This window comes from Trichechus manatus, unplaced genomic scaffold (genome assembly GCF_000243295.1).
Source record: "Trichechus manatus latirostris isolate Lorelei unplaced genomic scaffold, TriManLat1.0 scaffold00182, whole genome shotgun sequence".
Lineage (NCBI taxonomy): Eukaryota > Metazoa > Chordata > Mammalia > Sirenia > Trichechidae > Trichechus > Trichechus manatus.
This window is the reverse complement of record NW_004444118.1, coordinates 4,314,427-4,330,605: the sequence shown is the minus strand read 5'-3', so window position 1 is coordinate 4,330,605 and position 16,179 is coordinate 4,314,427.

Below are 16,179 nucleotides of genomic sequence, written 5' to 3'. Positions count from 1 at the left end.
TAAATACATATTGGATTGATCTCCCATCTCATCTAATTCTATGGAGCAAAGAACATTTCTCTTAAATCCAGCAGTCTTGATTATGGAAATTGGAATAAAAATAAGAGCCATCCCCAGCTACGAATTTTTTTGCAGATTTTGTCTGTTTTGTTTCCTTCTGAGAAAACAGATAATTGCCAAATGGGACTAAATGCATTGTTTCTTAGACCTTTTGGGTAGATAAGGGATAGAGAAATGGACTCTTTGCTGCATATGCCTGGATTCACTGCAGAAATGGACTATTACCCAGATGTGAGAATATGACATATCCCTAACTCAAACATTCTGCCAACTGTGCCCTAATCTTTATGCTTCACGGTGTTAGAAATTCTATTAAATTTTCTCTCCTTATTGTCTTATTTGTACAGGCAAAGATAACCGTACAGGGGAACAAATTATACAAGTACATGTAAAGTTTTAATAATTTATTTCTAGTAAGTAAAAGGTTAATAAACATTAAGGTAAGGGAACTAAAACTCTGAGACTAGATAAGGTCACCAAGACAGAGTGTACAGAGATATATACAGAAGAGATGACAGAAGAGAGAAGTAGGGAGTGAATATTAATAAAAAACACACAGTTCTGCTTCCAGCCATGACAGAGCGGTACTGTTGCCTCCTGCAAAAAACTATACATGCAAAATACAGGAGGCAAGTGTTTGGGAGCATAGAACAACAGGCAGCACCATGATCCCTGAGAGAACAGAAACACACAAAGGTGAGTTCTATGATCACCCTGGCTTTCTACCGGCAGCCACTTGCTGGCACAAAGCAGAAAAATGAATTCCAAGTACAGCAGCAATACCACAAAGTGCAGGAGGCAGAGATCAGAGTTTTGAGCTGTGTAAGTGGCTGCAATTTGCAAGACAGTATCTGACAAGAGAGAGCTACACAGAGAGATGCCCAGAACACTGTGCAGGAATTTCCACAGGTCCCTAGCTAGACTGTCCAAGCATAAGATAAGACTCCACGAGTCTTAGCTGAGGTGGCCTCCCACAGGGCTGAGGACTAAATAGCGATACCAGAGGTGGTACAGTGCTGACCCGCCCTAACAAAGAACAAAACAAAGCCTGACAGAACCAAACAGATCCATCAGTAATTTAGCTGTCTACAAGAACAAATTTTCATGCCCTTAAAAGGAAGACAACATAGGATCCAGGGCTCCTTGAAGAAATGGTTAACACTAGGCCAGGGCTGATAAAACATGGGCCTGGAGCATCTTGCAGTGCCAGAAGATAAGGAAGTACACACACACAAACTGAAACCACAGGATGGGGGCATGTCATAAGGACACAGGAACCAACCTAAAAGAGTTCCCAATGTTCAAAGCTGGAATGATTTGAAGAACAAAACAAATAACAGTATTGAATTATAACCCAAAGAATAAAAAATAAAATCCACAGTTTTATACTGATATAAATAAATGATTAAATAAATAAGTAAATGAGGGAGAAGGGACAAATTATCCTTACAGATGATTCCAAATAATAGATGTAGATACTCCCCCTACAGGACGTGGAGATTAAATCCCCTTTCCTTTATTTAGTGTGGGCAGGACTTAGCAACTCATTTCCAAAGAATAGAGCATGGGCAGGAAACCATAGTACCACTGAAGTAGAGAATCCTAGCAAACACCACTTTGACCAAGTGAACAAGACTAATGTTACCAACGATAAGAATGGTTAATATCATGAATCCCCTAATTTCTCATATTTAAACTGGGATTGTGGGTTTTGGAAGAAAATACCATAGAAGATGCAATGAGAAGGTATTTTCACCCAAAACCCATGGCGTTGTTGTTAGCTGCCGTCGAGTCGGTTCCGACTCATAGCAACCCTATGCATAAAAGAACAAAACACTGCCCGGTCCTGCACCATCCTCAAAATCCTTGCTATGTTTGAGCTCATTATTGCAGCCACTATGTCAATCCATCTTGTCAGGAGTCTTCCTCTTTTTCGCTGACCCTATACTTTACCAAGCATGATGTCCTTCTCCAGGGACTGGTCCCTCTTGATAACATGTCCAAAGTACTTAAGATGAAGTCTCGCCATCCTCACTTCCAAGGAGCACCCTGGCTGTACTTCCTTCAAGACAGACTTGTTTGTTCTTACGGCGATCTATGGTATATTCAATATTCTTTGCCAACGTCATAATTCAAAGGCATCAATTCTTCTTTAGTCTTCTTTATTCACTGTCCAGCTTTCTCATGAACATGAGGCGACTGAAAATATCATGGTTTGGGTCAGGCACACCTTAGTCCTCAAACTGACATCTTCGCTTTTTAACACTTTAAAGAGGTCTTTTGCAGCAGATTTGCCCAATGCAATATGTTATTTGATTTCTAGACCGTTGCTTCCACGGGTGTTGATCCTGGATTCAAGTAAAATGAAATCCTTGATGATTTCAATGTTGCTTATCGTCCAGTTGTAAGGATTTTTGTTTTGTTTATGTTGAGGTATAATCCATACTGAAGGCTCTCGTCTTTGATCTTCATCAGTAAGTGCTTCAAGACTTCTTCGCTTTCAGCAAGTAAAGTGTCATCTGCATATCGCAGGTTAATGAATCTTGCACTAATCCTAGTGCTACATTATTCTTCATACAGTCTAGCTTCTCAGATTATTTGCTCATCATACAGATTAAATAAGTATGGTAAAAGGATACAACCCTGAAGCACACCCTTCCTGGTTTTAAATCACACAGATCGAGTGCCTCTTGATCTGCATATAGGTTCCTCACGAGCACAAGTCAGTGTTCTGGAATTCCATTCCCATTCTTTACAATGTTATCCATGATTTGTTATGATCCACACAGTCGAATGCCTCTGCATAGTCAATAAAACACAGGTAAACATCTTTCTGGTATTCTCTGCTTTCAGCCAAGATCCCTCTGACATCAGCAATGATATCCCACATTCCACATCCTCTTCCGAACCCAGCTTGAATTTCTGGCACTTCCCTGTAGATGTACTGCTATAAACATTTTTTAATTATCATCAGCAAAATTTTACTTGAGTGTGATATTAATGATATTTTTCAATAATTTCCACATTCTGTTGGATTACTTTTCTTTGGAATGGGCACAAATATGGATGTCTTCCAGTTAGTTGCCAAGTAGCAGTCTTCCAATTTCTTGACATAGAAGAGAGAGCACCTCCAGCACTGCATCTGTTTGTTGAAATATCTCAATTGGTATTCCATCAATTCCTGGAGACTTTTCACCAGTGCTTTCAGTGCAGCCTGAATTTCTTCCTTAAGTACCACTGGTTCTTGATTATGTCTATCTCCTGAAATAGCTGAACATCGACCAATTATTTTTGGTACAATGACTCTGTGTATCCCTTCTATCTTCTTTTGATGCTTCCTGCATCATTCAGTATTTTGCCCATAGAATCCTTCAATATTGCAGATCGATGCTTGCATTTTTCTTCAGTCCTTTCAGCTTGAGAAATGTCAAGTGTGTTCTTCCCTTGTGGTTTTCTAACTCCAGGTTTTTGCACATGTCATTATACTACTTTACTTTGTCTTATAGAGCCACCCTTTGAAATCTTCTGTTCAGCTCTTTTACTTCCTTTCTTCCATTTGTTTAGCTATTCTACATTCAAGAACAACTTTCAGAGTCTCTTCCAACATCCATTTTGGTCTTTTCTTTCTTTCCTGTCTTTTTAATGACCTTTTCCTTTCTTCACATATGATGTCCTTGATGTCATCCCACAACTCATCTGGTTTTCAGTCATTAGTGTTCAATGTGTCAAATCTATTCTTGAGATGGTCTCCAAATTCAGGTGGGATGTACTCAAGGTCGTATTTTGGTTCTCATGGACTTGTTTTAATTTTGTTCAGCTTCAACTTAAAGTTACATATGAGCAATTTATGGTCTGTTCCGCAGTCGGCCCTGGTCTTGTTCTGACTGATGATATTGAGCTTTTCCATCATCTCTTTCCACATATGTAGTTGGTTCAATTCCTGAGTTTTTCAACCAGTGAGACCCACTTGTATAGCTGCCATTTATGTTGTTGAAAAAAGGTCGTTTGTATTGCAAAATTCTATCACGTGATCTCCAGCATTGCTTCTATCACCAAGACCTTATTTTCAACTACCAATCTTTCTTCGTTTCCAACTTTTGCATTCCAATCACCATTATCAATGCATCTTGATTGCATGTTTGATCAATTTCAGACTGCAGAAGTTGGTAAAAATCTTCAATTTCCTCATCTTTGGCATTAGTGATTGCTGCGTAAATTTGAATAATAGTTGTACTAACTGGTCTTCCTTGTAGGCATATGGACTTACAAAGCGTATGAACCTACAAAACCCATAATCCCAGTCTAAACATGAGAAATTCTAAATTAAGGTGTATTCCATAAAATATCTGACCAGTACTCTTCAAGATTACCAAGATCATGAAAAACAAGGGAACTCTGGGACACTATCAGAGAACAGAGATGATAAAAGAAACATGACAACTAAATGCAATGTGGTATCCTGGATTGGATTCTGGGGGAAAAAAGGGGATTAGTGGAAAATTGGTAAAATCTGAATCAAGTTCGGAGTGTAGTTAATAAAAATGTAGCAATGTTAATTTATTAGTTTTGACAAACATACCATGATTATGGAAGGTGTTAACATTAGGGGAAATGGAATGTAGGGTATACAGGAATGCTCTGTGCTATCTTTGAAACTTTTCTGCAAATCTAAATTATTCCCAAATAAAAATGTTATTTAAAATAAATGAAGAAAATATAAGGCAGATGCCATATATCATACCTAATATCCAACATAAAAAAAATTAGAATGCAAAGAAATAAAAAAATGTGGTCCATGGTCGATAGGATAAGTAGAAGGAAAAAATAAAAAGCTTAAGATGACATAGATGTTGGAATAGCTACAAAAATACATCCAAAGACTTAAAGAAAAATACAGTCATAATGAATGAAACGAAAAAGACTCTTCACAATTAAAACTATTAAAAAAAAAAAAGATATTTTAACACAGAAAAGAACGATAGCCAAAATGAAAAACATAATGGAATTAACAGGAAAATTGGAAAGGGTAGAAGAAAAAAAGTGTCAATGAACTTGAAGGTAGACTGCAAGAAATTATCCAATATGAAGAACAGAAAAAAAAATTGGGAAAAAAAATGAACAGAGTCTCAGTAACATGTAGAACAATATCAAGTGATATAATTGTGATGGTTAAGGTTGTGTGTCATCTTGGCTGGGCCATGATTCTTGGTGGTTTGGCAGTTATGTAATGATGTAGTTTGGCAGTTATTAATGACATAATTTGGCAGTTACATAATGCTGTGTTTATCTTCCATTTTGTAATATAATGTAATCACCTCCATGATGTGATCTGATGTGGTCAGCCAACTAGTTGTAAGGGGAGTTTTCTTGGGGTTGTGGCCTGCATCTGATATATATGGATATTCTGACAAAGCTCACTGGCTTTTGCTCCCCCTGGATCCTGCATCTGACTTGTCATATCTGACCTGCAGTTCTTGGGACTTGAGCCAGCAGCCTATAATACTGTCTGCCAATCTTGGGATTTGTCAGCTTCCACAGCTTGTGAGCCAGCAGCCTGCCATCTTACCTGCGGATCTTGGATTCATCAGCCTCCACAATCCATGAGCCAGCACATTCAGTGTCCCTGCCTAGGAAAATAGTAAACCAAAAGCAATACTGCATTCCTGGAGAGACTGCAGAGATTACTGCCACCATCAAGGACTTGAAGGATGCAAGATGGTGATTCCCACCACATACCCATTCGATTCACCTATTTGGCCTGTATAAAAAACAGATGGATCTTGGAGAATGACAGTGGATTATCGTAAACTTAACCAGGTGGTGACTCTAATTGCAGCTGCTGTTCCAGATGTGATTTCATAGCTTGAGCAAATTAATACATCTCCTGTTACCTTGTATACAGCTATTGATCTGGACGATGTTTTTTTCTTGATTCCAGTTTTGAAGGAACACCAGAAGCAGTTTGCCTTCAGCCGGTAAGGTCGGCAATACACCTTCACTGTCCTACCTCAAGGTATAACAACTCTCCAGCTCTGTGTCATAATTTAGTCATCAGGGAGCTTTTTCACCTTTCCCTTCCACAAGACGTCACACTAGTCCATTACATTGATGACATTATGCTGATTGGACCTAGTAAGAATGAAGTGTCAATAACTCTGGACTTATTGGTAACACAGTTGCATGATAGGAGAGTGGGAAATTAATCCCCCAAAAATTCAGGCACCTTCCACCTCAGTGAAATTGCTAGGGGTCCAGTGATGTGGGGCATATCAAGATATTCCTTCTAAAGTGAAGGATAAGTGATTGCATCTGGCCCCTCCCACAACTGAAAAGGAGACACAACACCTAGTGGGACTCTTTGGATTTTGGAGGCAACATACCCCTCAGATGAGCGCACTACTCTGTCCTATTTATCAAGTGACTCAAAAAACAGCTAGTTTTGAGTGGGGCCCAGAACAAGAGAAGGCTCTGAAACAGGTTCAGGCTGCCATGCAAGGTGCTCTGCCACTTGGGCCTTATGACTGGCTGATCCAATGGTGCTTGAAGTGTCAGTGGCAGATAGAGATACTGTTTGTAGTCTTTGGCAGACCCCTATTGGTGAATCACAGCACAGACCCTTAGGATTTTGGAGCAAAGCCCTGCCATCCTCTGCAGGTAACTACTCTCCTTTTGAGAAACAGCTTTTGGCTTATTACTGGGCCTTAGTAGAGACTGAACACTTAACCATGGGACACCAAGTCACCATGTGGACTGAGTTGCTCATCAAGAACTAGCTGTTGTTTGACCCACAGAGCCATAAAGTTGGACATGCACAGCAGTACTCAATCATTAAATGGAAGTGGTATATACGAGATCAGGCCCAAACAGGACCTGAAGTCACAAGTTAATTTCATGAAGAAGTAGCCCAAATGCCCATGGTCTCTACTCCTGTCACACTACCTGCCCTCTCCCAGTCTGCACTTATGGCCTCATGGGGAGTTCCTTATGATCATTTGACTAGGAAGAGAAAACTCATGCCTAGTTTACAGATGGTTCTGCGTGATATGCAGGCACCACTAGAAAAGTGGACAATGGCAGCACTACAGCCCCTTTCTAGGACATCCCTAAAGGACAGTGGTGAAGAGAACTCCTCCCGATGGGCAGAACTTTGAGCAGTGCACCTGGTTGTTCACTTTTCTTGGAAGAAGAAATGGCCAGATGTGCAACTGCATACTGATTCATGGGCTGTGGCCAATGGTTTGTCTGGATTGTCAGGGACTTGGAAAGAACATGATTGGAAAATTGGCACCAAGGAGGTATGGGGAAGAGGTATATGGACAGACCTCTCTGAATGGGCGAGAGAAGTGAAGATATTTGAGTCTGATGTGAATGCTCACCAAAAGGTGACCTCACCAGAGGAGGATTTTAACAATCAAATGGATTGGATGATGCATTCTGTGGAAACCAGTCATCCTCTTTCCCCAGCCACTCCCGTCATTGCCCAGTAAGCTCATGAATAAAATGGTCATGGTGGCAGGGATGGAGATTATGCATAGACTTCCACTCACCAAGGCTAATTTGGCTGCAACCCACTGTTGAGTGCCCAATCTGTCAGCAGCAGAGACCAACGCTGCGTCCCCACTAAGGCACAATTCCTCAAAGGGATCAGCCAGCAACCTGGCAACAGGTTGATTACATTGGACTGCTCCCATCATGGAAACGACAGCATTTTGTTCTTACTGGATGTAACTGTTAAGATCGTATGTCAACTTGTCTGGGCCATGATTCTCAGTGGTTTGGCAGTTATGATGTAGTTTGGCAGTCATATAATGTTGTGGTCACTTCCATGATGAGATCTGATATGATGCAATCACCACCATGATGAGATCTGCAGTGAGTAGCCAATCAAGTGAAAGTGAGTTTCCTTGGGGGTGTGGCCTGCATCGAATATAAGTGGACTTTCTGGCAAGGCTCAGGCTTTTGCTCACACTGGATCCTGCAGCTGCCTCCTGTTTGCCTGACCTCTGGTTCTTGGGACTTGAGCTAGCAGCTTTTCTGCCATCTTGCCTGTAAATCTTGGGATCTGTCGGTCTTCGCAGCCTGTGAGCCAGAGCCCTGCTGTCTAACTTGCCAATCTTGGGTTCACCAACCCCTGTGGCTATGTGAATTAGGAAAAGCCTCCTGACCCATGTTCCAGCCTCTACAACTGCACAAGTCATATCCTTAATATAAATCTCTCTTTGTATATTTATACACTTTACTCGTTTTGCTTTTCTAGAGAACCCAGCCTAAGACACTGGAATAAACATTTACTCTAGATACAGATTTGCCTTCTCTGCATGTAACACTTCTGCCAAAACTATCATCCATGGACTTAGAGAATACCTTATTCACCATCACGGTATCCCACCCAAAATCACCTCAGATCAAGGGACTCACTTCACAGCAAATGAAGTGCAACAATGGGCTCATGCTCATGGAATTCATTGGTCTTACCACGTTCCTTGTCATCTTGAAGCAGCTGGCTTGACAGAACGATGCAATGGCTTTCTAAAGACACAATTATGGTGCCAGCTAGGTGACAATACTTTGCAGGGTTGGGGCAATGTTCTCCAGGAGACTGTATATGCTCTAAACCAGCATCGAATATATGGTGCTGCTTCTCCTATAGCCAGGATTCACAGGTACAGGAATCAAGGGGTGGAAATAGGAGTGGCACCCCTCACTATTACCCCCTAGTAACCCACTTGCAAAATTTTTGCTTCCTGTCCCTGAAACCCTATGCTCTGTGGGTCTAAAGGTCTCGATTCCAAAGGGAGGAATGCTCCCACTGGGAGACATAACACTGATTCCATTGAACAGGAAGTTAAGAATGCTACCCGGCCACTTTGGGCTCCTCATGCTTCTGATCAACAGGCAAAGAAGGGAGTTACTGTACTGGCTGGTGTGACTGATCTTGATTACCCAGGGGAAACAGAATTGATATCATATAATTGAGGTAAAGAAGAGTATGCCTGAAATACAGGAGATCCCTTAGGACATCTCTTAGTACTACCATGCTCTGTGATTAAAGTCAATGGAAAACTACAGCAACCCAATTTTGACGTGACTTCTAATGGCCCAGACACATCAGGAGTGAAGGTTTGGGTCACGCCATCAGGCAAAGAACCACAACCTACTGAGGTGCTTGCAGAAGGCAAAGGGAATATGGAATGGGTGGTGGAAGAAGGTAGTTCTAAATACCAGTTACGACCACATAACCAGTAATTGTAATTGAGCATTTCCTCCTTGTACGTGTGCATCACACATTTTTGTTTTCTTCACTTATAAAACATAAGATGTAAACGGGGCTAGTGTGTTTTCAGTTGTATGTAAGTTAGTTGCATCACAGCAGGTGGAAGTATGACTTTGTAATTGTCTTTATTTAGAGACTGTGTACACTGTAAGGTGTCAAGATGAAAGGGATGGACTGTGATGGTGAAGGTTATGTGTCACCTTGGCTGAGCCATGATTCTCAGTGGCTTGGCCGTTATGTAATGATGCAGTTTGGCAGTTATGCAATGATGTAATTTGGCAGCTATGTAATGATGTGGTTATCTTCCATTTTGTGATATAATGTAATCATCTCCATGATGTGATGTGATCTGATGTGGTCAGCCAGTCAGTTGTAAGGGGAGTTTCTTCTGGGGTGTGGCCTACATCCAAAATATATAGACATTCTGGCAAACCTTGCTGGCTTTTGCTTGCTCTGCATCCTGAATCTGGCTTGTCATCATCTGACCTGCAGTTCTTGGGACCTGAGCCAGCAACCTGCCTTACTGCCTGCCAATCTTGAGTTTGTCAGCCCCTGCAGTTACATGAGTCAGGAGAAGCCTCCATCCTGATGCCTGATCCACAGACTTGGGACTTGCCAGCCTCTACAACCATGTGAGCCACTTCCTTGAGATAAATCTCTCCCTCTCTCTCTATACACACATATATATGTATACACACATGTGTCTATACGTGTGTGTATGTGTGCACTTCACTGGTTTTGCTTCTCTAGAGAACCCAGTCTAAGACAATAATATAAGTGCAACTGAAGTCTGGAAATACAGGAGTGTGATGGTTAATTTTAGGTGTTGTCTTAGACTGGGTTCTCTAGAGAAGCAAAACCAGTAAAGCATATAAGTATACATACAGAGAGATTTATATCAAGGAAATGGCTCACGCAGTTGTAGAGGCTGGAACATCCCAAGTCATGGGTAAGGATAGAGGCTTCCCCTGATTTACGTAGCTGCAGGGGCTGGCAAACCCAAGATCGGCAAGTCAGACAGCAGGGCTCTTGCTCACAGGCTACAAAGATTAACAAATCCCAAGATCGGCAGGCAAGATGGCAGGTAAACTTAGCTAGCTCAAGTCCCAAGAACCAGAGGTCAGACAAACAGGAGCCAGCTGCAGGATCCAGAGCAAGCAAAAGGTCATGAGTCTTGCAAGAAAGTCGACATATATTTGATGCAGGCCCCCGAGGAAACTCCGTTTCAACTGACTGGCTACTCACAGCAGATCTCTTCATGGAGGTGATTGCATCATATCAAATCTCATCATGGAAGTGATCAGATCATATGTGACTGCCAAACTACATTGTAACTGCCAAACCAATAAGAATCATGGCCCAGCAAACCTGATACATAACCTTAATGATCACAGTTGTCAACTTGGCTAAGCTATGGTTGCAAGCTATTTTGCTAAACGCTAATCTAGTTGTTGCTCTATAATGTAATCTAATTTAATGGAAACAATCAGTTGAAAAGGGAGTTTCCCTAGGGCATGTTCAGGCTCCAGAATATAAACAGATATTTTGGCAGAACTTTACTCTGCACTCTTCCCATTGCCTGACCTAAGAATCTTGGGATGCAAGCCTACAGGAGTCTCTAGCTTGTAACCTGTCCTATGGATGTGGGACTTGCCAGCCCCTCAAAATCTCATGAGCCAGTTCCTTGAAGCAAATTAATCAATAGCTTTCCTTCAACAGATAGATAGATATTGTATTTTTACACAAATAAAGCACACCTTCTGCATTTGTTTGCCCACCACCCTCTCCCTCCCATGATGCATTTTTGTAAGCACCACTATGCCATGTTTCTGTAAAAAAAAAAATTAGTATAGTGCACCTCCAAAAATACCTTGAGGGGTGAGGGCATGGTTGACGAACATAGAAGGTGCACGCTATTTGTGAAGAATATGGTAGACATAGATACACACACACACACACACACACATATACATATGCACATATACACAAGGAGCCCTGGTGGCACAACAGTTAAGTACTCGGCTGATAACTGAAATGTTGGTGGTTCAAACCCACTCAGTGGCTCCACTGGAGATGGGCTCCTGTAAAGATTACAGCCTAGAAAGCCCTATGGGGCAGTTCTACTCTGTCTCATGGAGTTTGTACGAGTCATAATTGACTCAATGGCACCTAACAAAAACAACAACACACAAACACACATACACACCACTGTTTCTGTTTCTCTAGACAAGGAGTGATATAATGAGACAGAAAAATAATTTGAAGAATGAATGGTCAAATATTTTCCAAATTTGGTGGAAAATTTACAGATACAAGAAAATAAGTGAAGACAAATCAGGATAAAGAAAATCACACCTAAGATCATCATAATAAAGCTGCTGAAAACCAAATATAAAGAGAAAATAGTGAAAGCAGCCAGAGATAAACAACACATTAATAAACACATTTATAAACAACACATTCACCATACACAAAAACAAATTCAAAATGGATTAAGGAGCTAAATATGCAAACTAAAACCATAAAATTCTTAGAAAAAAATTTAGGGGCAACACTGTCAGGACTAGCTTTTAACCGTGGATTATCTAATATAATAACAAAAGCACAAAGAGTAAAAGACAAAATAAATGAATGACACCTCATAAAAATCAAAAACTTTTGGTCATCAAAAGACTTTACCAAAAAAGTTAGAAGACAAGCTACCAACTGGGAAAATATTTTCAGAAACCATGTATGCAGTAAGTATCTAATAACCAAAATGCATTTGAAAACTTTGACAACTTAACAACAACAAAAAATAAGCCAATCATAAAATAAGCAAAGGACTTGAATAGACATTTCACCAAAGAGGACACTCAAATGGCCACCAAGCACATGCAAAAATGCTCAACGTCATTAGTCATCAGAGAGATGCAAATCAAAACCACAATGAGATATGATTTCACTCCCCCTAGGGTGGCTAAAAAACCCTGGTGGCATAGTGGTTAAGAGCTATGGCTGCTAACCAAAAGGTTCACAGTTCAAATACACCAGGCACTCCTTGGAAACTCTACGGGGCAGTTCTACTCTGTCCTATAGGGTCACTAAGAGGAAGGAATCGACTCGACCGCAACGGGTTTGTTTTTTTTTAAGATGACTAAGATTGAAAAAAAAAAAAAGAAAATAACAAATGCTGGCAAGGATGTGGTGAAATTTGAACCCTTATCCATTGCTGGAGAGAACACAAAATGATACAGCCACTGTGGAAAACAGTCTGGTGGTTCCTCAAAAAACTAAAAATATAGAACTACCATATGACTCAGCAATTATACTCCTAGGTATATACCAAAAAACTTGAAAGCAGAGACTTAAAAACCAGTGTTCACTGCAGCATAATTCACAATAGCCAAAAGGTAGAAACAACCTAAATGTCCATCCATAGATGAATGGATAAACAAAATGTGGTACATACATACAATGGACTACTCAGCCAGTAGAAGAAACAAAGTCTTGACACATGCTATAATATGTATGGAACTTGAAAACATTATGCTGCTGAGTGAAATAATTACAAAAGGACAAATATTGTATGACCTCACTTATATAAAAAGACAAGAAAAGGCAAACACCTAGAGACCAAAGTTTATTAGTGGCTACCAGGGGCAGGAGGGAGAATGAGAGGGGAGGTTAATGGTGATAGAAAATGGCGCTGAATAAGGGTAGGGTTGCACAGCCGATTATTGTAATTGTTGTCAATAAGTGACATACCTGTAAAAAGTTTAACTGCCAAGATGTGTGATAGATATATTTACAACAACTGAAAAAAAAAAAAAAAAGAGTAGCTGCTGAGGCTGCTTATGTCCAACCAAAAACGTCATGGGATCTGGTTCCTTGGTTTGGAGGTTTAGGGTCATGGGACATCCCAGTTAATTGGTCTAATAACGTTTGTTTAGTACTTTTGTTCTACCTCCTAGTTTGTAGTGTAGTGCCTGGTGTCTTAAAAGATTACAAGTGGCCACCCAAGGCACAGCAATTGGTCTCTATTCGCCTGGAGCAACAGAAAGAGAATCAGGAATAAGAGGATATGGAATGTGTGGCTAATTGTCTCCATGCACAACTCCCTCCTCTGCCATGAGACCAGAAGAACTGGATAGTGCTTGGCTACCATTACTAAACATTTTGATCAAAGATTCTATAGAAGAAGCCTGATCAAAAGGGGGAAAATGTAAAACAGAATTTCCATTTCTAGAGGACTTCAGACTTTCTGGAGTCACAGAGGGTGGATGAACCCCTGAAACTACTGCCCTGAGATAATCTTTAAAACTTATACCAAAAATATTCCCTGAAGTCCCTGATGGAGCAGGAGAAAGGTGGGGAGCAGAACTCAAATTCTAGTAAGAAGACCAGACTTAATGATCTGAATGAGACTGGAGGAACCCTGGAAAGCATGGCTCCCGGACTCTCTATCAGCCCAGAACTAAAACAATTTCCAAGGCCAACTCTTCAGACAGCGATTGGACTGGACTGTGGGACATAAAGTGATACTCGTGAGGAGTGTGCCTCTTAGCTCAAGTAGATACAAGAGATTAAATGGGCAGCTTCTGTCCAGAGGTGAGGTGGGAAGGCAGAGAGGGTCAGAAGCTGGTTGAATGGACATGGGGAATCGGGTAGAAAGGAAGAGTGTGCTGTCACAGTATGGGGAGAGCAATTAGGGTTACGTAACAATGTACATATAAATTTTTATATGGGAGACTAACTTGAAACGTAAACTTCATTTAAACTACAACAATAAATTTGAAAAAAAATTCCCTGAAGTGTTCTTAAAACCAAACAATAGTTTACCTTAACTAGTAAAAAAAAGTCTGCCTTAAGCACTGTCATGGATTGAGTTGTGTCCTCCAAAACTATCTGTCAGCTTGGCTGGGTCATGATTCCCAGTGTTGTATGATTGTGTAATCTGATGTGATTTCCTTACATGTTGTAAACTCTATCACTATGATGAGATTATATGTGATATCCTTATGTGTTGTAAATTCTGTCACTGTGATGAGGTTATACTGATGAGGTTGACAAGATTAGATAGTGTCTTAATGCAATCTCTTTTGAGATATAAAAGAAAGAAGCAAGCAGAGACACATAGGAACCTCATACCACCAAGAAAGCAGTGCCGGGAGCAGAGTGCATCCTTTGGACCTGAGGTTCCTGCGCTGAGATGCTCCCAGACCACGGGAAGACTGATGCATCACAAGGACCTTCCTCCAGAGGGAGAGAAAGCCTTCACCTGGAGCTGATGCCCTGAATTTGGACTTGTAGCCTACTGGACTGTGAGAGAATAAAAACTTCTCTTTGTTGATGCCATCCACTTGTGGTATTTCTGTTAGAGCAGCACTAGATGACTAAGACAGAATTTGGTACCAGAAGTGGGGTGCTGCTCTAACAGATACCTAAAATGTGGAAGCGGTTTTGAAACTGTGAATGGATAGAGCAGTGGCTGCAGCAAAGGACCAGCAGCAGCACAGAACCTGCAGTGGCAGAGAAGCACAGTGGCAGAGAACCAACAGCAGCAGAACCAGGAGACCAGCGCCAGACAGAGCTGGAGCTGACCCATGGAGCAAGAGAGCTGAATGCCTGTGCACCAGAGGCTTCCTGGCGGAGTGGGGTGCCTCCGGACACTTTTCGGTGGAGCTAGGCTTGCTGACCCACAGAGCGAGGGAATTGAGTGCCTGTGTGCAGGAGGCTTCCTGGCGGAGTGGGGTGCCTCTGGGCACTTATCAGTGGAGCTGCCAAGTTTTGGAACACTTGCCCCAGCAGAGCAGATGCAGGCATGAGGTCTGAGGGCCAAGAGGCCACAGGAAGCAGAAGCTGAAGAGACAAGGAACACGAGAAGCTGAGCTGCCTCAGTCTCAAAAGGTATGGCTGAGACTTCTGGGGTTTCAAAGGGTGGAGCCATGACCTCTGGTGTTTCTAAGGGTGGAGTTGTCACTCCGATGGAGAGTGCTGTGCCTAAAGCCAAGGGAGCAGAGTTGCCGTCCCAGTGGGCCTGGAAGGCGGAGCTGAAGCCCAGGGCCAAGGGGCCTCCACTCAGAATCCAGAGACTGTGGCCAATACCTAGAGTCTGGAGGGCAGGGCTATTGTGTAAATTGTCTCAGAGAACAGAGGAATATTTTCAAGCGTTGAGGGCTAATGTAATGTGTTCTGCTAACTTGCTTGGTGCCTGTTATTCCTTCTTTCCCAGCAATTTCTCCCATTTGTAACAGAAATGTCTAGCTGGTGCCTGCTCTGCCACTGTACCGTTGGAAGCAGGTAACTTGTACTCTAGACTTCACAGATGAAGTGGAATTTTTGGATTTTGGACGTGAAGACTTTTGCTGTGATATGATGAGTATATTTTGTGTGCTACAAGGACATGAATTTTTGGGGGCCAAAGGGTGGAGTGTCATGGATTGTATCCCCCAAAAATACCTGTCAGTTTGGCTGGTTCATGATTTCCAGTGTTGTATGATTGTGTAATCTGATGTGATTTCCTTATGTGTTGTAAATTCTGTCACTGTGGTGAGGTTATACTGATGAGGTTGACAAGATTAGATAGTGTCTTAATGCAATCTCTTTTGAGATATAAAACAGAGAAGCGAGCAGACACACACAGGAGCCTCACACCACCAAGAAAGTAGTGCTGGGAACACAGCATGTCCTTTGGACCTGAGGTTCCTGTGCTGAGATGCTCCCAGACCAAGGGAAGACTGATGCATCACAAGGACCTTCCTCCAGAGAGAGAGAAAGCCTTCTCCTGGAGCTGATGCCCTGCATTTGGACTTGTAGCCTCTGGACTGTGAGAGAATAAACTTCTCTTTGTTGAAGCCATCAAC